The 23598-nt window shown below is 35.8% G+C and overlaps 1 protein-coding gene across 3 annotated transcripts in view; it reads left to right on the top strand.

Moving 5' to 3' along the window:
* Window positions 1-23598, top strand: part of MGST1 (microsomal glutathione S-transferase 1) — a 50169-nt gene that overhangs the window by 18784 nt on the left and 7787 nt on the right. The gene's annotated exons all lie outside the window — the stretch shown is intronic.

Here is a 23598-nt window from a genome sequence, read left to right on the forward strand (position 1 = left end):
TGTTTCATTTTATGGTGCTGATGCTTTAAAGTCTAGTGGTAGTTGTCAGATAGTCCAGATAGTAACCAAAACATAGCAAGACATGAGAGAATTCTGTCAATCTCTCACTTAAAATTATTCATTCTGGTGTATTTTACTTTGGCCAAAAGTGTGAATGTCAGTATCAACCACTCCAGCTTTTCCTTGGTTACTAAATTTGGGAGTGCAGTAACATAAATCAGTATTCAAGGCAGCTGGATTTTCTCAAAGCTCCTATTCTGACAGGATAATGCTGACTGATCTTCTATAGTGGCATCCATAATAAGACATTCTCAAAGAACATTTACTGTACAATAAAGGTGATTCTTTGGGATGTTGAGGTCAGCATGGGTCTTCTGGCTTGTCCTACAGTGTCAGTACTGGAGTTCTTACATATCATATGGCCTTTGAATTCCAGGAGAACAAATAATGAAAGACCTGTCTTTCTCTTTATGACTATAGAAAGAATTAGGAAGGCTATGAGATGCATATTATTAGCAGACGTGCTCTGTAGAAATACCTAGTTAACTTTTATAGTTCTCCTATACATCTTGATGAAAATTTGGACTACTTTCTGTCAGATAAGCAATATTGGGGGTTTGGAAGGAATGAATTTTTTAGCATGTCAAGGAAGAGACCTGAAGTAAAAAGAACATAACATAGAATCATAAAATAATTTGGGCTGGAAGGGACCTCTGGAGATCATCTAGGGTAACCCCCTGCTCACAGCAAATCCAGACATGAATTCCTCCAAGGATGAAGATTCCACAGCCTTTCTTGCCAAACAGAAACTTTGTTATCAAAAGGTAGCTACCACCAGAGTTTTTAAAAAATTGTATAACCTTGTCTAGACCTTGTCATGAGGTTGCCTAAACTACAAAGGTGCCACTGTGTGTGTGTGAAAGAGCAGGCAAAAGGTGGACAGGAGAAAAGCTAGTGAAGTTTTTAGGGCCTAAGTCCATATCTTAAATGTTTGAGGTGTGTTGCCATGAGACAGAGAACTACACTCTTTGTAATGCATCCGAGTGCCATGGCATAGAGGTAAGGGAATATCTCTTGAGGAGGCTGGTAAATGGAAGGTCCAAAGGAACAGAGCTTATTTCTCATGAATTTCTGCTATACCATTCGTAGGGAAAATGAGAATGTAAGTTCACTTCCCACCTGAACCACAGCCTTTTTTTATTTCCCTTAGACTGGTAATTTTGGACCTGATTTAGAAACCACGAGTTACTTAGACTTTCATTGCTTAGTTGGAGTTAGCCTTTGACCTTCACAGTGACTCGTCCCTTTTTGGTTAAACAAAGATTGCTAAACCTGTACCTGCTTTGCTAATTTTCATTACAGGATCTTTGAGACAGATAACTCTGTTAAGTGTACAGTAGTTTCCTTGCATGCTACTGTAATTTTAATAATAGTAACCATCTTTCTATATGTGATTATGCATTTCAGTATAGACAAAATGTAATAGAGAAGGTATTCCATAGTGTAAAATGTTTATTGTATAATCTGAAAGGTCTTTCTTTGTGTGGTGTGTGCAGTTTTTCAGGTATAGTTATGTTTACTCATTGCTGCCTATAAAATATATTTTAACCTTCCCTTTTGAAGTACATTCCACTGCATCACTCTAATATCCTTGTGAAACAAATGTTTGGATTTTTTAACAACCAAAACCATCATTTCACAAGGCTTTATACAAATGGGAAATGTAGTTAAGATTTATTTATTATGTAAAATGGCAGGGATTATTATGTTTATTACTTTTAAATTGCACAATGCTTTTACATTAGGATCAATTTTAGAACACAGGATTAGCTACTATAACTACTGGCAGTTTGGGTGCCTTATTACCTTCTATTATATTCTGAAGTAATTTTCATTTATTTAATTTAAACTTCTGTCATTCTGCTTTTTCAAGCCTTAATGTCTCAGTTTCTAAAAATCTAGTTGGTGTTTTCTATCTACACAGTTAAAAGAAGTGCTGTTATTAAGTGATTCGATGGCTTGTTTAGTCCCTTGACTATTCCAAGGCTCACTTTGCTTAATTTAACTACTGTACTTGCAGCTCCCTTTCTTCTCCCCCCTCACCCGCCCCTTTTTTGTTCCTAATTGTTTTCGGAGTACTCAACTTCCTGTGGGGAATCAGTCAGCATGCCAGACTTCAAAGAACTCGTTACAGTAGACCAGTTTGGCAATATGCTAATTTAAGCCTATTTTTATATCATTGTACGTTGTTTCTACGCAAACAAAGACCATTTTGGACATTAGCTAGAGAGCAAGGTCTTTGGAGGTTTTTTATTATCTCTGATCTTCTTGGAGAAAAAAAAAAAAAAGGAGAAAGTAACTCTTAGCCATTGGAGATGAAAAATACCTGTTGGATTCCATTTAATACAACCTTCTCTTAATTATTTGCTTCATTTTATTTTCTTTGCACTGGTCCTTCAAGTGAATCCATTTAATGTGAATTGGTTTTAAGTCAGGGTTACTGAGTTACAGCTCTTACTGTATGAACATGGCACTGGAAATGTGGGGTTTACAGGTCTCAGCTATGCAAATCATTGTGGGCGCACAGAATGAAAATTTGTGAAAAGTAGGGAGCACTTAATGAAACAGTTTGGACCTCTGAATTTTTAAGAACAGCGAAACAGGTTCAATCTGTAAAGTTTTTAAGTGTTCTGGGCAAAAACACTGCATATATAATTGCATGCACATTTACTGATACTGTTCAATTAAGCAATCAGGCACCTGACAGGTGACTGTAGGAAATGAGTATGAAAATGAAGTACAAGTTTATTCACATATGCAATTTCATGACTGAATTGCTTAGAAGGATCACTGATTCATGTTCCTTCATGGATGAAGTTACAGAGTGGTTTGGGCATAATCCAAGTAAGATTTTATGTGTTCTACTACATCCCACATCATCTCAGTGAAGTCAATGAGGTCATAGTTCCAAGTTCATCACAGTGGCTGTGAGCACCACTGAATCATCTTACTTTAAAGATTTGGTCTGGATCCATCACAAAGCTGTAATTAATGTTACTTCTGTTAAAATAACACAATTTGTTGCCAGCTTTGTGCTTCATGCTGGTTGCAGAGTAGAAGATAGATGATCTGGCAAGAAGTATAACAGGATGACTTTTTTAACAAATTTGAACTGGCAGAACAAGTTTGTTTTAGTTTGGTGGTTTGGGTCTGAAGAGCGTAGCATTTTTGTAATATTATTAGAGGGTACTGTCTTGCAGAACCATGACCTTGGATTTATCATCTGCTAATAGTTGAGAATCTTTGCACTGTGATTATTTGATGACAGAGAAAGAAATCCTTGCCAGATTCTATAAATCTTCAGTAGAGTCGGAATCTCATTCAGTGCTGCCACTAGTCTTGTGTAATCGATGTCTTTGCAGTTTTTGATTATGGTAATTTCATTAGTGATACTGTTCCAAAATGGCACAGATTGATTTTTTGCAAGTGGAGTCTTGTATACAAGAAAATGACAGGAATTCTTTTATTCTCATAACCATTTTTCATAATCAAACTGTGGAATGTATTTTCAAAATGCTCTCTCCATTTAAGAAGGCACTTCTGTGCTGGAGGACTTCAGGCATGAAAGGAGAGGCTACTGTGTCAGCAGAGGCTGATGGCAGAGGCAACGTGCTTGTGGAGTGCACAGACAGGTCATAAAATGAAGAGTTATCAGGAATCTCTCGCATGTAACATATAATTTTTCTTTTAGAAAACGGTGAGCATGAACTTAGCGTAGAGTGCTAAAACAAGGACCCTTAAGTGAAGGCTGTGCTTCAGACGGGAGGGGGAAGGGGCTACAAAGTGAATTCCTCTGTTTTCTGCAGAGGGAGCACTAGGCAAAAGCTGGAAAGGCCAATGTGAGGACTTGAGATTAAGATTTTCCAGCTTCTAAATGAATTCTTATCTTGGTCTTGTGGTCCAAAGTCATGGATTCTTAGGGGTATCCACAAACTGAAGTCTGGCCCTTTGGAAAATCACTCAGACTGATCTATTGCTGTGATTCATGCTACCTTTTTGGATGAGTTGATCCAAAGGTGGTCTTTTGGTTCACAGACTCAACTGAGAAAAGGAAAAATATGTTGGGCAAATGGAATTTTATTTGGGTTTTCCTATTAGAAGGGAAAAATGCAGGAGATGCATAAACCTGTATTTTCTTTTCAAATGGGATTTAACTCCTTCAGTTCTTATAAGAAATAATATATATTTGTGGATTTTAAAGTGAAAGCATGATCTTTAAATATCAGATTGAAAAACCTTAAAACATTTTTAATAGCTTTTCCAGGCTATCTTTCAATTATTTTTTTAATAGCCGAAACAGCTATCTTTGTTCCCCTTGTAAACAGTTTCAGACTCTCTAAAATGACATTTCTTGGTAGCTATACTAGTTTATATACATTACTCCAGCACAGTATTTCTTTAAAAAATACTCTCATACATTTAACAAAACTTAGAAGGTGGAGTGATGCCTGCATATTCAAAAGATCAAACTATAATAATGTCTTTGGAAATGGAAGATAGCAGACTCTCCAGTAGCCCTCATTAGTGGAATTATATAGTTATAGCTAAGAAAATTATTATCTGAATACTACAGATGGTTCAATGGCTTCTTAGTGCAAGGACAGAGGAAAAAAATCGTAAGCAAAACATGCTGGGAATGACTAAATGAATTTCTTTTTTCCCGATTTCTAGTAGAAACGGCAGAAACGGCTCCAAGTCAAAATGTCAGATTCAGATAGCTGCAGACCTTGAGGCTAATGAGATCTGGATCCGTATTTTGTAGCTTGGATCCATAGTTTAAAGTGAATTTAAGATCTAAATTTATAAGTGTGATGCAGTTTAATATCATTTGAGTTTTTGGTTTTGATTCCAAAAAGCTCTTAAACTGATCTGAGGAGCTTCTGAGGAAGGCAGTAGAATGTATGTCTCACATTTTGCCTGGGTCTAAAATGAGAAAGATGTTGTATTCTTTACGAACATAAATGTACAAAAGAAGTGTCTGTGTTGTAGAAGCATAGGGTAGTAAAACAACTACTTTCATAGTAAAAGTTTAGGTTTTGTCCGGTAGGTGTTTGTTGTTATTTATTGAATTTTGCCGTATTGATTTCTGTAACTCTGACCGTTTATCTTTCTACAGCAACACACATTTCAGTAAAAACTCTTTTGGGGGCAAAAGGCCAGAATGAAGTCTTTGCATGGCTTATCTCTAAAGTAGGAAGTGAGATACTCAGAAGTTGCACCTACAAAAATCAGTGGGGAACTGTTTGATGTCTCTCTTAATGTGCTGGGTTTAGATTACTTTGTGAGTACAAAAAGGGTGAAAGGTTTGAGGTTACTTTCAACTAACTCTTAGGATCATGATTTGTCCATGGGGTAGTTTTTAATGGAGCAGATGCAAGGCCATGAGCTATCAGATGCAGTGTCTTGAGGCTGAAATTCAGCATCTGTCCACAATAAATGTGTATGATCCAAAGATTCGTGATCTTACTTTCAAAATCTTTTTTTTTCCACCTAAATAAATAAATAAATAAATAAATAAATAGAGCTACAGCACGGGATAAATTTTTCCTTCAGCTCTTGAACTCTGTCAATATATTTTCTATAACACAAAGTACAGGATCTCCCCTTTTAATTTTCTGCTAATTATGCAGATGGCCCCAAGATGTCTTAATGTGGAACACTAAGTACCATAAAGTGCAAGATAATGTCACAGGAGTATACTTGATGATGCAAGGGATTTAGCAGGTACAACTCAGTCCTGGGGTCTTGAAGTACATTTAGGAGCATTCTTATTCTGTAACAGTCACTTAGTAGTTCTTTTGTTCACCATATCCTGAATTATCCATAAGTTTCTGCTGAAATGCAGAGATATATAAAAAGGAGAATTTTAGGACTAAATCCTTTAATCCAGTCCTTGTATTTTTGCATCTGAGCCCACTACTTACATACTGGTGCAAGTGGTTTTTCCACAGCAAATGTAAAGTAATATGATAATGTTGAAAGTACACAGGGAATTTTAAGACAAATAATACTTCTTTGAATTTTGCACATTGCAAATCCAGTTATTGTGGGTCACCTCATTCATGTTAACAGCAGTAGCATGATTTAGAAGTCAAGCTTTAGAATGGGGCAAAATTCTGTCCCTTAGATCATCTATTGCTTTTGCTCTTGGCCTTCCATCTGTGTAGGATAATAAAATATTAGACTTGCATTGTTCTGACATGCTAACTTAAACCACAGAGTTTTTAATAATCTACCAGTCCTACTACATATTTATTTTTGCAACAGCATCAATCCCGCAACTCATATCTTTCACTGTTTGATGTTCCCTAAACACCATTAAGTGATGCTCTTACAGCACTGAGATGATGCTATCCCATTAATGTGGTTGATTAATATATGACTCAGGTGCATTCAATGATATAACACTTTAAACTCATAGGTCCTTATTAAGGAGTTCTGTTAAGCTGATGTTACTGTATTGTTCCTGACAAGTGAAAAAGGACACTGAAGTGTGCAAACAAAAAACAGGAAAATTGATTCTTTTAGACTAAATGTTGATAGAAAGCCTAAAGCTCTCATCAAGATTTCCTTTACAACCTGAAATAACTATTATATCAGTCTACCTCAGATATGTAGCTATGTAGCTTGGATCAGAACCTAGCCTTGAATATTCTGCTTCTTCCTCCACTCTATTCACAAAGGGAGTTGACAATTTCAGCTTTTTTAATTATTATTACTACTTCTATTTCCAAATAGAAATGTTACGTTTTCACCGTATGAATAAATGGATTAAGGACTTACCAGGCCAATTGTGCAGCTTGCTTTCAAGAAATTCACAAACCTTTAAAATGTCATATTGCTTTTATACTTTACAGTGTTTTATAAAGATCTACCTAGGGAAAGGATGCATATTATTTATTACTTTCTTATGTATCTTGACTTCAAATATTTAAATCTGCTAATTACTGAGAAAAAAAAGACAGCTGTGATTTCTGAAGTACTAAAAAAATCAAAGAAAATTTACAGGTTAGGAATTTGTTAATGTGGTGACAATGAGGCCTAGATAATTATAGATTAAAATTATGAGCTAATTATATAGGCTGAAATTCTGCCTCTTAGATCCATTTTGGACAAACTGTATATATATGTAAGAATCTTCTGCTACCTACTCATATCTTTCTTGTTTGTTGCTGTTCTCTTCCTGTACTTGGCACTGGTGAGGCCTCGCCTTGAGAACTGTGTTCAGTTTTGGGCACCTCAGTACAGGAAGGACATCGAGGCGCTGGAGCAGGTCCAAACAAGAGCAACAAGGCTTGTAAAGGGCTTGGAGAATAGGCGATACGAGGAGAGACTGAAGGAACTGAGGCTGTTTAGTCTGGGGAAAAGAAGGCTGAGGGAGACCTTATGCTCTTTCAATATCTGAAAGATGCTTACAGCAGGAGCAGTGTTGGTCTCTTCTCACTGGTGACAGGTGACAGGACGAGGGGAAATGGCCTTAGGGTAAGCAGGGTAAGTTTAGTTTGGATATCAGAAAAAAACTTCTGTACAGAAAGGGTTGTTAAACACTGGAATAGACTCACCAGGGGGGTGATTGATTCACCATCCCTGGATGTGTTTAAAAACCATTCGGATGTGGTATTCAGGGACATGATTTAGTGGAGGGTTGCTAGAGTTAGGGTAATATAGTCAGGTTGCGGTTGGACTTGATGATCTTTAAGGTCTTTTCCAACCCGAGCAATTCTATGATTCTATGATTCCTGACTCTAAGAGAAGTGTGAGAGACTTTCAATATTTTCAAAACTACAGAGAGTATTTCACAAGTGTTGGAACACATAGGGCAATACTGGCTCAGGTCTATTCCACAGAAGGATAAACCAAACACTCACTGAAGAATAGCTAGAGAGAATCTTCCTAGTCTGAAGAAAAATTCTGGACCACCAAACGGACTTCATTCCCCATATTGTCATTGTCATTAGCCTGTTGGGTTGGGTTTTTTTGTCTTTTCTTTCCACTCCTAATTGTAACGCTTTCAGTATCTTTAAATTTCCAAAATTCTCATGTAGTGGCTGCCATATTCAACAGACAATTTGAATATGGATTGTTTCCTAATTGAAGCTAAGCTAGGACACTAATTAATCCCTGTTCTACAGTTCTGTAATGAGTTGGCTAGCTTACAAGTACCACTGACCTCTAATGGATGGAATCAGAACTGTTCAGTCATTTGTCATGTCTCATAGCACAACTCATGGCGAATCTGCTCTAAGTTAAATAGTAAGGACTTGTACTTTTGGGTCAGGGAAATCTAATTTCAAGCTCAGGTGCTGCCAGGAATTTCTGATCTGTTGTGGTCTCCAGCTCACAAGTAGGGTGTCATTAGCCAGCTCAAACTAGTGAGCAGTCACTCACAGGAATGAGTTAATGGTCTTGTTACTTTGTTCACCACTGTAAGAAAGTTTGCAGTCTGTCCACAGTAACAAATGTGAAGCTGTAGGTGGTGAGAAATATAAACAGAACATTTCTGAGCTATTATAAAACTCGAGATTTTTGGTGAAAAGAGCTCTTTATTATGTCTATGCTTGTTGTGGGTTAGCTAGCAGTGATTCATGGAATATTATTGTACATCTGATTTTAGAAGTTACCCATTACATCATGTTAATATATTTCAGTAAGTAATCAATCCACTTTTTGGTGTGCTGCTTTAATTCAGGCTTCATTCCTTGCCTAGTATTTATTTGGAGAGAGGTGTTGTCCATCTTTCTCTAAGACTGTGCTACCCTTTTTGCCGTACCCATTTTAGGATAAAATGCTTAATAAGATTTGCATTTAAAAAATGAACTAAAAGAACTGGACCCCCTCCAGCGAGAAACAAGTAATTATATCATTTGTATTGCAAAACAGGAGCAGCTATAAAACATCAGTATACTTTTTAAGAAGATTGATATTAATAAGAAGCATTACATTACATATAAAATGACAGGAAGGGAGAGGGGAAAAGCTCTCTGCAGGGCAAGTAACCCATAGAAATATAGGCAGAGGCATGGCTTTTACTCTAGATTCTGTTTAATCAAGAACTCAGAATTTACTGCTTCTAGTTTTTCCCTTTCTTGATATCCCAATTATGAAAGCTAGTGAGGGACATTATTAGCTTGTGATGAGAATTTTTTTTTTGGTTGATTTGTCCCAGAAAACCATCCAAGTGCTGCATAACACATACAGAAGTCTTTTGTCTGGTTAGTTTATCACAGATACCTTCCTCCTACCCTTGCCAAAATATAATCATTGAAATTTTTATCCCTATAACTGTGCAAAAGCTGACATAACAAAGGTATACTTTGAAATGTTGCTTAATATGGCAAAAGATATGGCTTAGACTATCTTGGCCTTAAAATCTCTTGTTCTAAATAAAAATACAGAAATTGTTATTCCTCTCTGGTTGGGTGACTAAACCAGTTTAAACAGTCTTCAGGCAAAGCACAGTTTGTGCTAAAATTCATGTAACGTTTTGTGAATCTCAAATAGAAATGCTCATCAGTTTTCCAAATACTTTTGAATAATATGTAATCTTGTGAACTAGAATCTTGTGTGTTTGGCATTTTATTAATGAAAATATTCCCAAATCAGTGTCTGTTAACTTGTTTAAATATTCAGTAAATTATATCCTTTTAGACCGTTTGCCAAAGCTGTTAGGTGAGTATTAATAAATTAATATGTTAATTAAATCAGTATCTGTGTGTGGCATTTATTGCCGTTTGTTTTGCATCTCTTTTAAATAAGGCTTTTGAGCTTTTATTTTCATGTGTAGCAAACTTTGCATTAGAGTTGGTCAATCTGTTCTCATATTGGCAGAAGGGGATTTTCATTGATTGTTTTCCCTGTATTTGCCTTTTTTTTTTCCTCCTCTAAGCCCTAGTGCTGTAATGCAGAAGATTTATTGTCAATGATTTATTAAAATGTAATTCTAAGGTGACTCCTTATCGTGAAAGTAATCTGCAGGCTATCTTTGTTTAAACTTGCAACCTGCTTTGTCAAAGAAAACAGCCTATGAAATTTTCATTATAATAGACAGGTTTTTATAATGAACTGGGAAAAAGCTATTATGACCAAAAAACAAATTGTTAGGAAACTTATGCAGGGAAACAATATGGTCATTAATTGTAATTTTTTGGGGAGGGTGAACAATTCTGTGTAATGGTTACATTTCTCAGTCTTATAAATTAGTTTGAATTGCCCAATATAACTTAATTTTTTCCCTAGGAGAGCTTCTGCTTGCCCGAGCAATATTATAACTGCTAATTCAATTACAGCAAAATTGTTTAATACAAAATATAATTGCTTATTCATACAGAATACCCATTAAAGAAGTGCAAAAGCCTATACCCTAGGGTTACTGCATATTAGTACTTTGGGAATTCAGATGGGAATGCTGGGTAGGGAAGGTGCTGACTGATCTTTAATTGTTCATCACCTGCCTCCCAAATAATATGAATGGACCCAAACTAAATGACCACTCATTACAAATTTCAATTTAGGAGCTTGGCTGGGGTCAGCAGATTGCTTATGCTGATCGCAATGATTTGAAGTTGTGATTACCATAAGCAATTTAAATTTTATTGATCTACCCTTCTGAAAGTTGTAATTGAGCATAGATGTTGGACCCGTAGCTCTCCAAACTAAATTGTACTCTGAAGCCCTTGCTGGATTAGTGCAGGAATCAATAAGCAGTCAGTCACATTAACAATGAAACAGCTCCATTAACATACAGTGCTACTGGTGAAACTTTATTTAGGAGGGGTGTTAGTTCACTTCATTGTTTTATCAATGAATTTCCGTTGTACGGGGAAAAGTATAGCTTGTGTACTCCTAATGAGCTTGCATAATGATAATCCTATATGCTTTAATTATGAGTCTTTCTATGGAAGAGAAAGATTATTTTTTTCTGTGACAGATTTGCTTTGTTATGAGCAGAGGAACTGTAACTGAAATTACAATTTGTTAACTGTGATACACTGAAATAACTTGTGTGCCAAAGAATTTTCTGATGTTACATATGTTTACTGTTAGTGGGTTTCAGACAAAAGGCCACGTCTCAATGAAGAACAAAGACACATAGTGCATTTGTCATTTATATATATTTGGAACTTCCAAGCTAATTTAGGCAAGGGTTTAGGATGTTGATCACTAAAGTTTTCTGCACCTCTGTGGCGTTGCTGAGATGCCACAGAGAAAGGCATGTTGTTCTTACATAGACAGTAGAAATAACAAAGAAGGTTGTAAGTTTAATATCAGATCCGTCTGCATTATGAGAAATTTTATTTATTTATTTATTTATTTATTTTCTCTTGAAAAGGTGCCTCTAAATTTTGGAATTGGAGTTTTGGAAAGACCTATATGTTAGAACTATGATATGGCTTGATAAACAGAAGAATCTTTGAATAAAACTCTACTGCATCCCTTCATGATTTATCTCTGCTTCCCCTGCATCTGCTACCTGAGTTTTTTTCATGACTTTAACTCATTGCAATCTTCTTTGCTACCTAGAAATCACGACCATGCACACCATGGCTCACTTCCCTCACTAAGTGTTAAGTGAGCAATGAACCAATATTGGTCAACTTGATTGGCATTGACTTGATTGGTATTGTGCTAATTGAGTGGTTTTAATTGAGTAATCTTAGATTTGGGAAAGTGCCATCGTATTCACCAAAATGGTAGTTCTAGAGCCATAATGATCAGCACTTTATGTTCATAAATTATGTAAATTTATATCTCTGTACTACCTAAGGAGCTGTAAATTTCATAATATCCCAGACACTTCTACTGGTAGCAAAACTGTGATGAAATGAAAGACACTAGTATGCTGGATCTAGCTTAGGGGCTGATGAAAACCATGGCCATTAGAAGCTGTGGTTATTTTCAGGATCAAAAGACATCTCTCCTATTGAAAGGATTCACATTTTTGAAAAAAAAGCTGATGATGTTACATAAAAATGGAGAGCAACAGCTCTGGATTAACACCCTTATATCCCCCTGACTTGAATATTTCTCAGAGAACACTGCAATTTCAGCATCTCGATGCTAAAATAAAATTGTAGTCTTATTGATTTGAGTACTCCACAGTCAAAATGCCTAACATCTATCTATGCAGAACTATCACGACGGTGTGTGCAATAAAGCATATTCCTTAAAATTTAGCAGTGCTTTGGCTTTCGTAGTCTAGGACGTGCTTCATATCAGTGAGGCCACTCTAAAGGGGTGTAGGCATCCTACAGTGAAGAGTATTCACAGCTCTTTTCTAAAAATATACTCCTGAATTTTGATATGAGCTGTGCAGATTTTTTTAGTGCAGAGCAGTTGAACCAATTCTTTGGAGTTATGACAACACAAACCAATACCTTTTCTTGACCTGAGGATGTGAAAATATCATAATTTTTATGCCTTTTCAGGAATTCATTATTTTGTTTAGGTTTCTTCCATTATTTGCCGTATCCTCACTGAGATGGTTAACTATTTTTTCCTAGATTTCATTTTCTCCAGGATTCAGACAAATGTGTGTATTTTCTGATCTAGCTCTTGGAATTCCCCTCCTATTCGACAATGCAATTGATATGGTTCATGTGAGATTCCTCTTCAGGCCTACATCTAGTTTATAGAAATCCATGTGGAGGATGAACACAAAAATTGTCATTCCTTTATCTGGGGCAGTGCCAGGAATCCATGTGTAACAAAGACATATGCTATTTACATATAATTTCTACCAGCTTCTGACATAGAGGAGACACAGACCAATGGAAGACATTACATTGATTCATAAGAAGCTTAATAACATGTTTATAAAGGTAATATACCCTAAAATAGACAGACTTGATTTTTATATGTGAAATATCAGCAAGAATAATATTCAGTGAAAATTGACTAGTTTAAATTACTGTTCTTTAGATAAGACATTATGTTTACTAGAAGAATAGTTAAGTATTTATAAACTGTAAGATCACTCATCAAATAGAATAAGATACGTACTCAGTTTTCAAAAGGGATTTTTTGATATAGTGTTGCTCTGTTAATGTATTTCTTGCAGGAAATCTGAGAAAAACACTGATTGATCTATATCCTATATAAAATGTCATGCATCAAAAAAATTTCCCATGTAGTGCCTAAGTGTATATTGAAGGGATGAAGAGTTCTCTGTTGTGATAGCCTGATTATGAGATATTATATATCAAATTACATTGAAGAAGGGAAATTCTCTTTCAGTGCCTGAGATTCTAATCTCTCTCTCTTCTATGTTAAAGAGCTTTGGGCTTTCAGGTCACTTCTGATAGGATCTCTGACCAAAAAAAAAAAAAAAAAAAAAATTAAATTCCTTTAATTGAGAGCCCTTTACACTAAAAAACAGCATATTTTTTTGATCCATTTAATTTTTACTTGTTTTAAGCACCATCATAAACATCTGCCACCTGGCATAGAAATGGCTTCACATGGCAGGTGGGGAGATGAGATATTTAAAAGTTATCTTTGATACTTTCCCCTGCTGTATTTTCCAGTGGAGTAATTTGAACCACATGCCATTTAAATAACCATTTATTTTCATAATGAAAGAATGCAGTTAAAAATACATAAGGTAATTGCTGTCATTCTAGGGTAAGAATACAGCAGTAGGCATAACAGAACAAAACCATCTTCAGTCTAGCTTGGTCTCCTGCCACAATATTGATCAACACTTAGATCGTTCAGAAAATAATATAATGCCTTCTATTTCTTTTATTAACCTGGCCAAAAAAAGTTTTCTTTTTCTTTCACTAGATAATGATTCAAACCCCAGATCAGGTTGCTGATAGTATTCAATTTTTAACATATCTACAAAATGAAAATGAGTTTCATTTTTTTCTCTGAAAAGTACAGTATGCACACAGAACCTCCTTCCCAACAGATCTTCCATACGTTTCCTCCATTACATACTTTTTGTGTATTGTTTTAGTGCCATTGGAATTCAAAAGCAATTTGTAGACAAGGATGAAGCCTTCCCATTGAAACTGCATCAGTGTTACATACAAACATAACAGTTTGAGGGAAGAATGTGCATGGCAGAGCACTGGAGCAAGCTGCCCAGAGAGATTGCTGTCTTCTTCTATGGAGATATTCAAGATTCACCAGGACACCTTGTGCAATCTACTGTAGGGAACCTGCTTTAGCAGCAGGAATGGACTAGATCTCCAGAGGTCCCTTCCAATCCTTGCAAGTCTCTGATTCTGCGATTCTTCTTGTCTTTTCCCTGCCCTCGCATCCTTTACATCATTGCATACTTTTTGCATGGCAAGTTAGTATCAAAGAAAGAAAGGTACTTTCTATTGTCTTCCTTATGAGACTTTTGACCTCTGTGATATAATCATCTGTTATTGCAAAATTTGAAACATCTTGAGTACAGGAACTCATCTGAACAGTTCAACCTACAAAATTCTTGCTGCATCTTTTAGGTCCATATGAACTAAGTGGAAATCTAAGACTATACAGATACCTAGGAAAATTTGCAAAAAGCTCTGAATGCACTATTAGCAATTATAAAATCATCAAAAATTGCTTTATATGCTTCTGTCACTGTTTTCCAACACCTGAGTATGACTGCAAAGCAGTATTTTATATTTATCACATTCATCTTGATTGCTTTTTTTATTCCAATTGTTCCTGAAACATCTTCAGAGTACTGAGAGGAGAGGAGGAGAAAAGAAGGTGACTCAGCTATGCTTATCCTGTGAATTTTGGGTACCTTCATAATCTTTCCCCAACTAATCTAGAGATCAAGATTTGTCTGAGTTATTGGGAAAATGGTTTTGAGAAAGAAATATGTCTAAGGAAAAGAGAAATGATGTTTAAATGGAGGATTCATTTACTCTGATTTACTCTTTATTATTCTTTTTCTCCAACTTTTTAACTGATGTAAACAAAACTGAACATAAACCATTGCCTTATATCATTATTAAAGTTTCTTGATTGCTCTTTCTTCTAACTTTATTTTTAACTGCGGAGGGAACTGAGCAGATATACTCATTATGGCATTCAAATCAATTCCCCAGTATCTTCCTCAGCGAATTCAGCAATACCAGTTGTCCAAGGACCACTTTCAAGGACTATCAGTGTGTGAACATAGATTTGTTTTGGCCAGCAACCGTCAGCTTGCCAACCTTCATCTTCTCTTTACTGTCCATTCAGAGCCAGAGCTGAAATTTCCTACAACTAAAAATAATTTTAAATGGAACCATTGTCAAATTAAACTAAGTTCATCATCATTTTCTTTCTTTTGAGTTGAACCAAGCAAATGCCAAGTTTCAAGCTGATTTTGGAGAAAAGCAAGGCGCAGCCTCTTTTTTATAGGCTTTTGTAAATTTGGATTTAGTTATCTACCTCTACTTTTACTACTAAAACTAAACAGTTCAGACTACATTTTTAATTGCCCAGATTCAACCACTGCAATGGTAGTTAAGCTATGGTGGTGAACTGGAAAATTTTAGTAAGCAGTTATATACACCCTTCTGGCCCACATTTTTAGATATATTTTAGTTTTTTTTTTTTCTACTGATCTCATCTAGCTTTTGTGCCTCAGTTCTTTACTTGTGATTTGTTACAAAGATGTTGTAAGGCTGAAGTCAGATGAGGATATATAAAAATATATTAATAGACAAAAAAATCTGGATCTAAATAATACAGAACATTGTGATTGTAAATATGGAGGGTTCAAATTCAGATACACTGAATTTTGCATAGCAGATTCACTCTCTATATAAATTTTAGTATAACCTGCAGTCTTTGTCTCATTTTCTTGACAAAACCATCATCATGCTAATTTTTTGAGCTATATTTGATGTCTCAGAAAATACCAGATTTAAAAAAACAGATATCAGCGTTTTCTCTTGCTACTAGACAATTTAAGAAATACTTATTTTTGAAATGCAAGACAATTGTTTTTGGTACAATGGTTTACATTTTGTTAAGATAAATGCTTCTTGGAACAGAAATAATATTGTTTGTTTTACTACCAGGTGAAAAGTTTAAAATATTTTTTTCTGACCTTACTGTCTTAACTTCTTTTTTGCTACTGAGTAGCATCTGTTTTGTACATGGTGATACTAAGAACATAACTGCTGAAATAGAGCGTTTTATATGGCAAAATAATCTTGTGCATGTAAGAAACTGTGAATAACCTTATATACAGGCATCTGGTCACTTACTAGATAGATTATTATTATTAATTTATGAGATATTGGATCATTAATAGATATATCAAATTTTGAACTTGAAAATCATAATCTATTAAAAAAAAAAAAAAAAGCCAAATTATTTTAGCTGAAATAAATTTTTGTAGGCATCCTGAAATCACAGTAACTTGTCCGTATCTCTCAAGATCCAGATTTTGGTGCTTTCTGTCCAGTAGGAGCCTGGAGCACTCAGAAAAAGCACTGGGATGATTGCCCACCTTGGCATTTTTCTCCAGTGCTTTTCCTTCTAGGTCACTTAGCTGCTACATGGGCTCTCCCATATCCATACCTTAAGCTTAGCCTCCAAGTCTACAGAGCAACCAGAGCTACAGGTGAAATCACTAACTTTAGTAAGATTGTTTTTTGTCATTTCCTCTTACCTTTTAGCTACTATAGTGTACCACAAAGAAGTCCTTGGGGCTGGAAGACATATTAGGAGAAAGGAAAATAATTGAGCCAAACAAACTTTGGAGAAGCAGTTGATTGAGAGGATATGACAATGTCTCAAAGAAAGAGGAAGAGGATGATGAAGTAAAATGAATATACAGTTTTTTTCCACATTGCCGATCATATCTTAATAGAGATGTTAGTTATGATTTTCCACTGACTTAAGTGAGTATAACTGGTGTACACACTGTGACGGATTTCTCATGGAATTGTGATGATTTCTGCCCTTTGATTATATGGAACCTAATTTTGTGGGCCCAGGGAATGAGCCTAATATCCTATCTGCTGTCCCTTTGTATAACTGCAGAAGAGGAAACATTATGACTCTTTGTCTTGAAGTGCCACTAAAAATGTCATTTCTTATAAAAGTGACTCAATAACTTTTGGTTGGAAATGGCTGGAATTAACTAGAAAAGGGTAAACACTTGAACCAAATTATCTCCAAAGCACCTTTTTGGAAGTGGTTGTCTTAATGCCACAGTGATTGTACAGTGAGAACAGAACTACTGTTTTGTGGACTCCATTAACTCCCCTAAGCACAGCGTTGCCCTTCTTAGACAATTTTTTTCTCAGTCTATTTTGACTAGTTTAGCCCTTTACATCTCACAGAATTCAAAAACCAGCCCTGAAATAGCTATTGTAGCTTCCTTTTGCTGAGTATTTGTACTTTTTTTCTTACATATGTAACATAATCTTTCACAGAATCACTTTAGATAATAAGATACACAGTTTGTGTTAAAGTTAGTTGTGGTAATTCAGAAATATGAAATATAACTTAGTTAGCTAATTAGATAGCTGTAAATGAAGGGTAGATCATGATTATGGTACTCCCACAATCTGCCAGCCCAGAGCACAAGAAAAACTTAGATTTGAAATACTGGGAAAGCTTAAGATCTCTGCACTCAATTTGAAGTTTCTAAATTAAAAGTTTCTCTTCAGGACTAAGGAGATTGAAATAGAATCTTCCCTAGGTGATGAAGTACTGTTTTTCTTCTGTTAGGGGAATTTGTGAGAAATTAATATTCTTACCTTTCCCAACATACCCTCTCAAATACACATTTATATGAAGAGTTGCCTTTGCTCAGCTATCTTCTGTGATGCTTAAGTAGCTCTGTTATTCCCAAGTCTTCTAATGTAAAACAAATGTTGTTCTTGCATCCAGCTGCACTCGTGGGGCATGTACCACCTATGGCAGGCCAAGCTAAAGTAGCTTCTTATGAAAACGGGTGGTGTCAATTGTTCAATTGTTCCTGTAAGACTAAAGATTGAAAGAAAATGTCTGTCTTGGTTAACTTTTATTCCAAAACTCTGACCCAACTGAGCATAGACATCTCCGTAACAGAGATGTCAGAATGACTGTGACCCAAAATCATGTTATACGTCAGTAGCAGGGTTCTCGAAGAGATACCTTTTGAAATGGAGCACTGTGTAAGACCAGATGGTGGCCTGATTCTCTATTGTTCCTCTTGGCTCTCTGGTGATATGTAGCTTTCTATATTGCTTTATATATTCTCATAGCACAGCCAAGTATTTACATTCAGATAGCTCGGATGAAGAAAATGAAAAGGCCAAACATAAAGAAGCTGCAGAAAAAATGTTTGTCTCTGAAGTGTGTGTGAGTGTATGTGTGTGCGTGTGTGAATCCCTGTGTGATATTAGAGGTGTTCTAAGTAGGTATTAATCTTGTTTTCTCTCTCTCTCTTTTTTTTCTTCTCCATTTTACATGAAAGCTGCCACAATTGGGATAAGAGTGAAATGAACATAAGTATGATAAATGATAAAGTGCTCCTGGGAGTAAATATACCACTCAGAAAGAGCATTGCTAATCAAGCATTGCAGCCAGCTAATGCACTCTGAGAGCAAGCACCTCAAAAAGATTCTAAATTTGAAACATTGAAGACTGGCATTTAGCTTGAGTAGTTTCTGGTTTAAGATGAAACTACTTCACCAGGGGATCACAATAGCATAACAAAATCTTGAAATGGGGGGAGGCATGATGTCTTGTATTAAATGACCAATGAGATAGAGGGGAAAAAAGAGAGCTAAAAGCTAGATTTTCTATCTGATTTGTACAAACTGATTGTTTGAGCAGTGAATAGAATTAGGGAAGGCTGAGAATAAAATCTGGCCCTTTTAACTCTGCAGTAGATGTATAACTGCTGGTGTCCACTGGGGTGACTGAGGTGCTGCATTGTTACAACAGTATCTTTGAGAGGTGTTTGTGAATGCCTTCATAGATTTTGGTAGCCAAAATGCCAAAAGGACTGGCCTGGCATGCTGAATGCATTGCTTTTAGAGAAAGCAGCATATGTTCCACTTGTGAATTTCATCTGCCACCCACTCTTCAGAAGTGTAACACTGCCCACACATCTTGCCTGAATGACTTGAAAAATATATTTTTATTTGCAAATGATGCTCAAAGTCAGAACTATCAAAGCTGTGATGGGTCAAGAAAATCACCCAGAAGAGGTTCTCTTTTAAAAAAACAGGATGAAAGAACTCCTGGCATGAGTGAATTGGATTAACTTTAGAATGTGTTTGGGGTGAATATTAGCAAAGTATTTTAAATTACGTACCTAAAAAACTTGGTAGGTACACCATGCCTTCGTGTATGTTTACAAAATTTCACATAGTTGCAAATATGAGTTTGCTTAAGTTCAGAAAATGCTTTCATTTTGTCCTATGTTTATTCATCTTCACTTACACTAGTGAATTAGTTGTTCAATAACTCCAGGAACATGGGTGACCTTCCTTGTGTCTTATCTAGTCCTACCATATGATATGGAAGGAAAGAAAATTGCCTGCAGTAATCAAGATGTGGAGGCACTGGTTCAAGATTATGATGCTTTCTATTTTAATCTGTATTCCTTTCCCAGTCATTCCTGATGTTTAAGTTTGCATTCTGACCAGCACTGATCACTGAGCTGACATTGCTAAGCAAACATAGTAACTTCAAGATCTCCTTCTGTATTAGTAATTGTCACTGCCATGTATATAATGATCACTATTTTTACAATGTGCATTATTTTGCATTTATTAACTTTTAATTTCATCAAACATTTCATTGCACAGTCATTTAGTATCGTGAGATCTTCCTACAGTCAGTTTTAATTTTGACAGCTCCAGATGTTCCAAAGGATGATTCAGGCCTCAGGAAATCATTACACTGCCTTTAAAATTATTAATTTGGATGATTTTTACTAACTTCTCCTTAATGCAAACTTTTATACTTTTCTCTGAAGCAACCAGATCTAAAAACACCATTGCTTTTTAAATAAAATTTTACATCCTCTAATAATCCTTTGATTTAGGGATTTGGAGTTTTAAGAAACGTACCAAGTATTCTGAGATCTATGCAAAAATGTCAGGTGTTGGCAACACTGCTCAGACTTTCATCTCATGCCTCCCTAGGGTTCAGATGGCTGAGCAGAAGCAGAGAACACAACTGAACGTGTTCGTGTTACAGTTGCACTGTGAGTTACCATAACTGAGCTAATTGGGCACACTCTCTTTGGAGGTCTTCTCTTCAGGTGTACGCACATTAGAGAGACAAGTTGCTTCCAAATTGGAACCAGAAATTAACCTCATGTGGGCTGAGCCTCATCTGCAGCAGCAAACCTAAGTGATTTTTCCAGCACATCTTCAGAGAGGTAGAGCTGAGCATCTGTAGAGGACAATTCCATGCTGTATGCGCTGATTCTTCTATTTGCTGATTCGGATCAGAAAGCAATTACTTGTTATTATTACAAGTATAACCAAGTAGTTTTAGATTTCAACAGCTGATTTACAAATATCTGATAATCTAGCGCCCATGAGTGTAGAGACTAAAATGTCTTTGCACATTCCTTGGGGATGAAAGGGCTCGTTGAGATGATTTTATTGTGAAGTATTTATTATTATTATCATTATTATTTTGCAGTGTCTCCTGATGACACTCTAGTGCATTATACTGCTCACAGTCTTGAGAGTCAAGCACAGCTTGGTCGTCTGTATTGTCAGATCCTCTCTCTTCCTTCTCTGCCTTCATGTAGTAGAAGATCCCATAACCGCATGGATGGGACACCATTAAACCCCTTTTTACATTTCTGAAGTGAAACAGGCTGACCAGGATCCTAGTAAATGGAATCATCTTCCTATCTGTGTAGATTTTCTGCTATGAAAAATTATTAAATCCTCTTTCCTTCAAATAAGCTTTAAATGGGAATTCTTAATAGAAACTAGAAAATTTTGCAGCAGTTTCAATATTACTAGTTATATTTTGAACACTTAGAAGTAAAAAAAAAAACAAGAGACATTGTATTTTTTGTGTGTCTGTGTATCAAAGATAACAGTAAAAGTGGCTTGTTTTGAACTTCTGGATGTATTTTTACCATTTTCTTAAAGGAGCTGTAGTTCTAGGCATACTCAGTAAGATTATTCCTTCTATACCTCTAATTATGAAAATCTTTACAATATTTTCTCTTTACAGGAAGATCTGTTAAGTTGGAGCACGTTGACATTTTCCAACTTGCTTAAGTACAGTTGAGAAGGTTGCTGCATGCTCAATTACTTCACATAGTATAGGCTGTTAGTAAGCGGGACCACGATCTGGCAGCCCGTAGCTCAGTATTAGCTTAGTTTGTGTTACAGCCAATTGCTGTCTGACCTCTCCACACTGCAGAGGAAATGCAATGCCATCTGTATATCTCTTAGTCACATTAAATTATGTCATTTATATTACATTGGAATGCAGAGTTTACTTTATGTTTTGCAGTAAAATTAGCAGAAGTAACAAGATATAAGCAGAAGCGCATAGGTGGAAGTTTGAGGGCCCCTTCCCTCTCTGGCTTGCTTTGATACCGCCAGGTGTTGAATTTAGGGAGAGAGGAAGGTTGTTTACATCTATGAAGGTGCTAGCAAGCGTAAATGTTTATGGGGTTTAAAAACCCTCTGATGTCAGACATCTATGTGTTTGATCTTACAGGATAAAGTCTTTACTGTTAATAAATAACACCCTTAAAAATTTGAGCAGGAGGAGGAGGGGAAAGCACATTGAAAATAGAAAATTGATATAAAATTGCGACTATATTAAGGTATTAAAAATGAAATTGTGTACATTAAAAAACAACTTCAAGTTAATACTTCCTGATAAACAATTGCACATACATCACTGCCTTTTTATCAGTCTCGATGAATGTGTCAGGCTCGTACTCTGTTATTATGGTCCTGTTATTATAAGGGGACAAAAGAAATCAGGATTTCTCTCCAAGGAGCCTGTTTCAACTCCCCTGGGAATAGAGAGAAAAAACATTGCAGATTTAAGTAGAGCTGGGCCCTACATATAATTTTTCTGTCTTTAATTTCCACAATTGCATCTCTCTCTCAGTATACTCCTATGGATCCACTATCTGCTGCTCAAATAAAATATTACCCTGCCCAGAATATGAGTTACATTCTACATGGAATAGCTTCCAGAAGTTACCACTTTTTTTTTTTTTTTTTAACTGAACTTTTGCGTAAAATGGAAAGGCAATAAGACTGTCAGTTATTTGGTACAGCCCATGCAGGCTGGAACAGGATCCAGCTGCTCTTTGGACATTTATTGCTTCAGTCCTTTCCTGTTAAATGTCCACTGTCATTTTGGTTTTATGTGAAACCCTTCATTCAAAAATATGATCGCAGACTAGAAGGACTTAAAAAGTTTTCTATGTGGTAGTTGATATAAAACTAGACTATCGCTGGCTTGACAGGCTTACAGAAATTTTCATTGTTAATTTCAGTCCAAAGGATTTCAGAAATATTTATAAATGGCGACAATTTATATGAATCTTTGACATAACTCATCCTATATTTTGTTTTATAAACATTCTGAATGTATTCACAAGGAAACAGGATGTGCACTGTCTGAGGAGCTTTCTACTCTTTCCTTAAAAGGATCTGCTACGTGCAAGTTGTACAGAGCTGTTGTATATCACTTTGGTCTTAAAAAAATGTGTGTACATAGAAAGGCCAAGGATGAAATCCTTGAATTCAATAGAAAATGTTTTATTGGTTTAATTGGAACAATGATTTCACCTCAAATCCTCAAATATTGAAAACTAGCATAACTTTATTAAAGATGATGAATTAAGCTGAAGGGTGCTCTAGTTGCATTACAGCTGGGGATCTGGCCCTCAAAAGGCATGTATTCTCAGCGTAAGAAAGCAATCAAGAGCAAATATGTCAGAAGACAAGTAAATGATGCAAACTTGTTCTGCAAGTTTAACCCTGGGCTAAAGAACAGAGCAAGGCCTATGCTGTAGTCCTCTGCTACTCATTTGTACGGGAGTGACTGTCATTTTAAATAAAATACAATTAAGTAAACTTGTGTTCATGTCAGATTTACATCCTCATTTGCAATACATTAACAAATAAAATGAAAATATATTTATACGTATTATATAAGCCGATCTGAAATCCTGATGTATGTACCCACAGATTTATAAATTGTAATTGTAAATCAATGTAAATTGCTTGGTCAGAACGTTAATGCCTTACCATCATAGAAATTAGATACAGAAAAGACTGATTCATTTATCTAGTCCATCTCTATGCCAGTGAAGAATTATTCCTGTTCATTCTAATCTTTTCTAGTGTATTGTCCAGGGTAATTCTGAAAGATTCAAAGAGAAGGATTTTTCTATTTCCCTGTCAGATACAGATTTTATTTCTTTACTTTTTCATAACTTAAACTGAGGAAGGTGGCAGAGTTTCAGGCCCCGATACATCAAACATCTCCAAAGCACCTATCCTGCTCAAGAACAGAAAAGAACAGTAGAATTAGCATATAAAAATACAGAGAGAAACTGTGAGGCATGTAATCAGTTCTCTTCATCCATACCCA

The sequence above is a fragment of the Meleagris gallopavo genome, chromosome 1 (assembly GCF_905368555.1).
Source record: "Meleagris gallopavo chromosome 1, MGAL_WU_HG_1.1, whole genome shotgun sequence".
Classification (NCBI taxonomy): domain Eukaryota; kingdom Metazoa; phylum Chordata; class Aves; order Galliformes; family Phasianidae; genus Meleagris; species Meleagris gallopavo.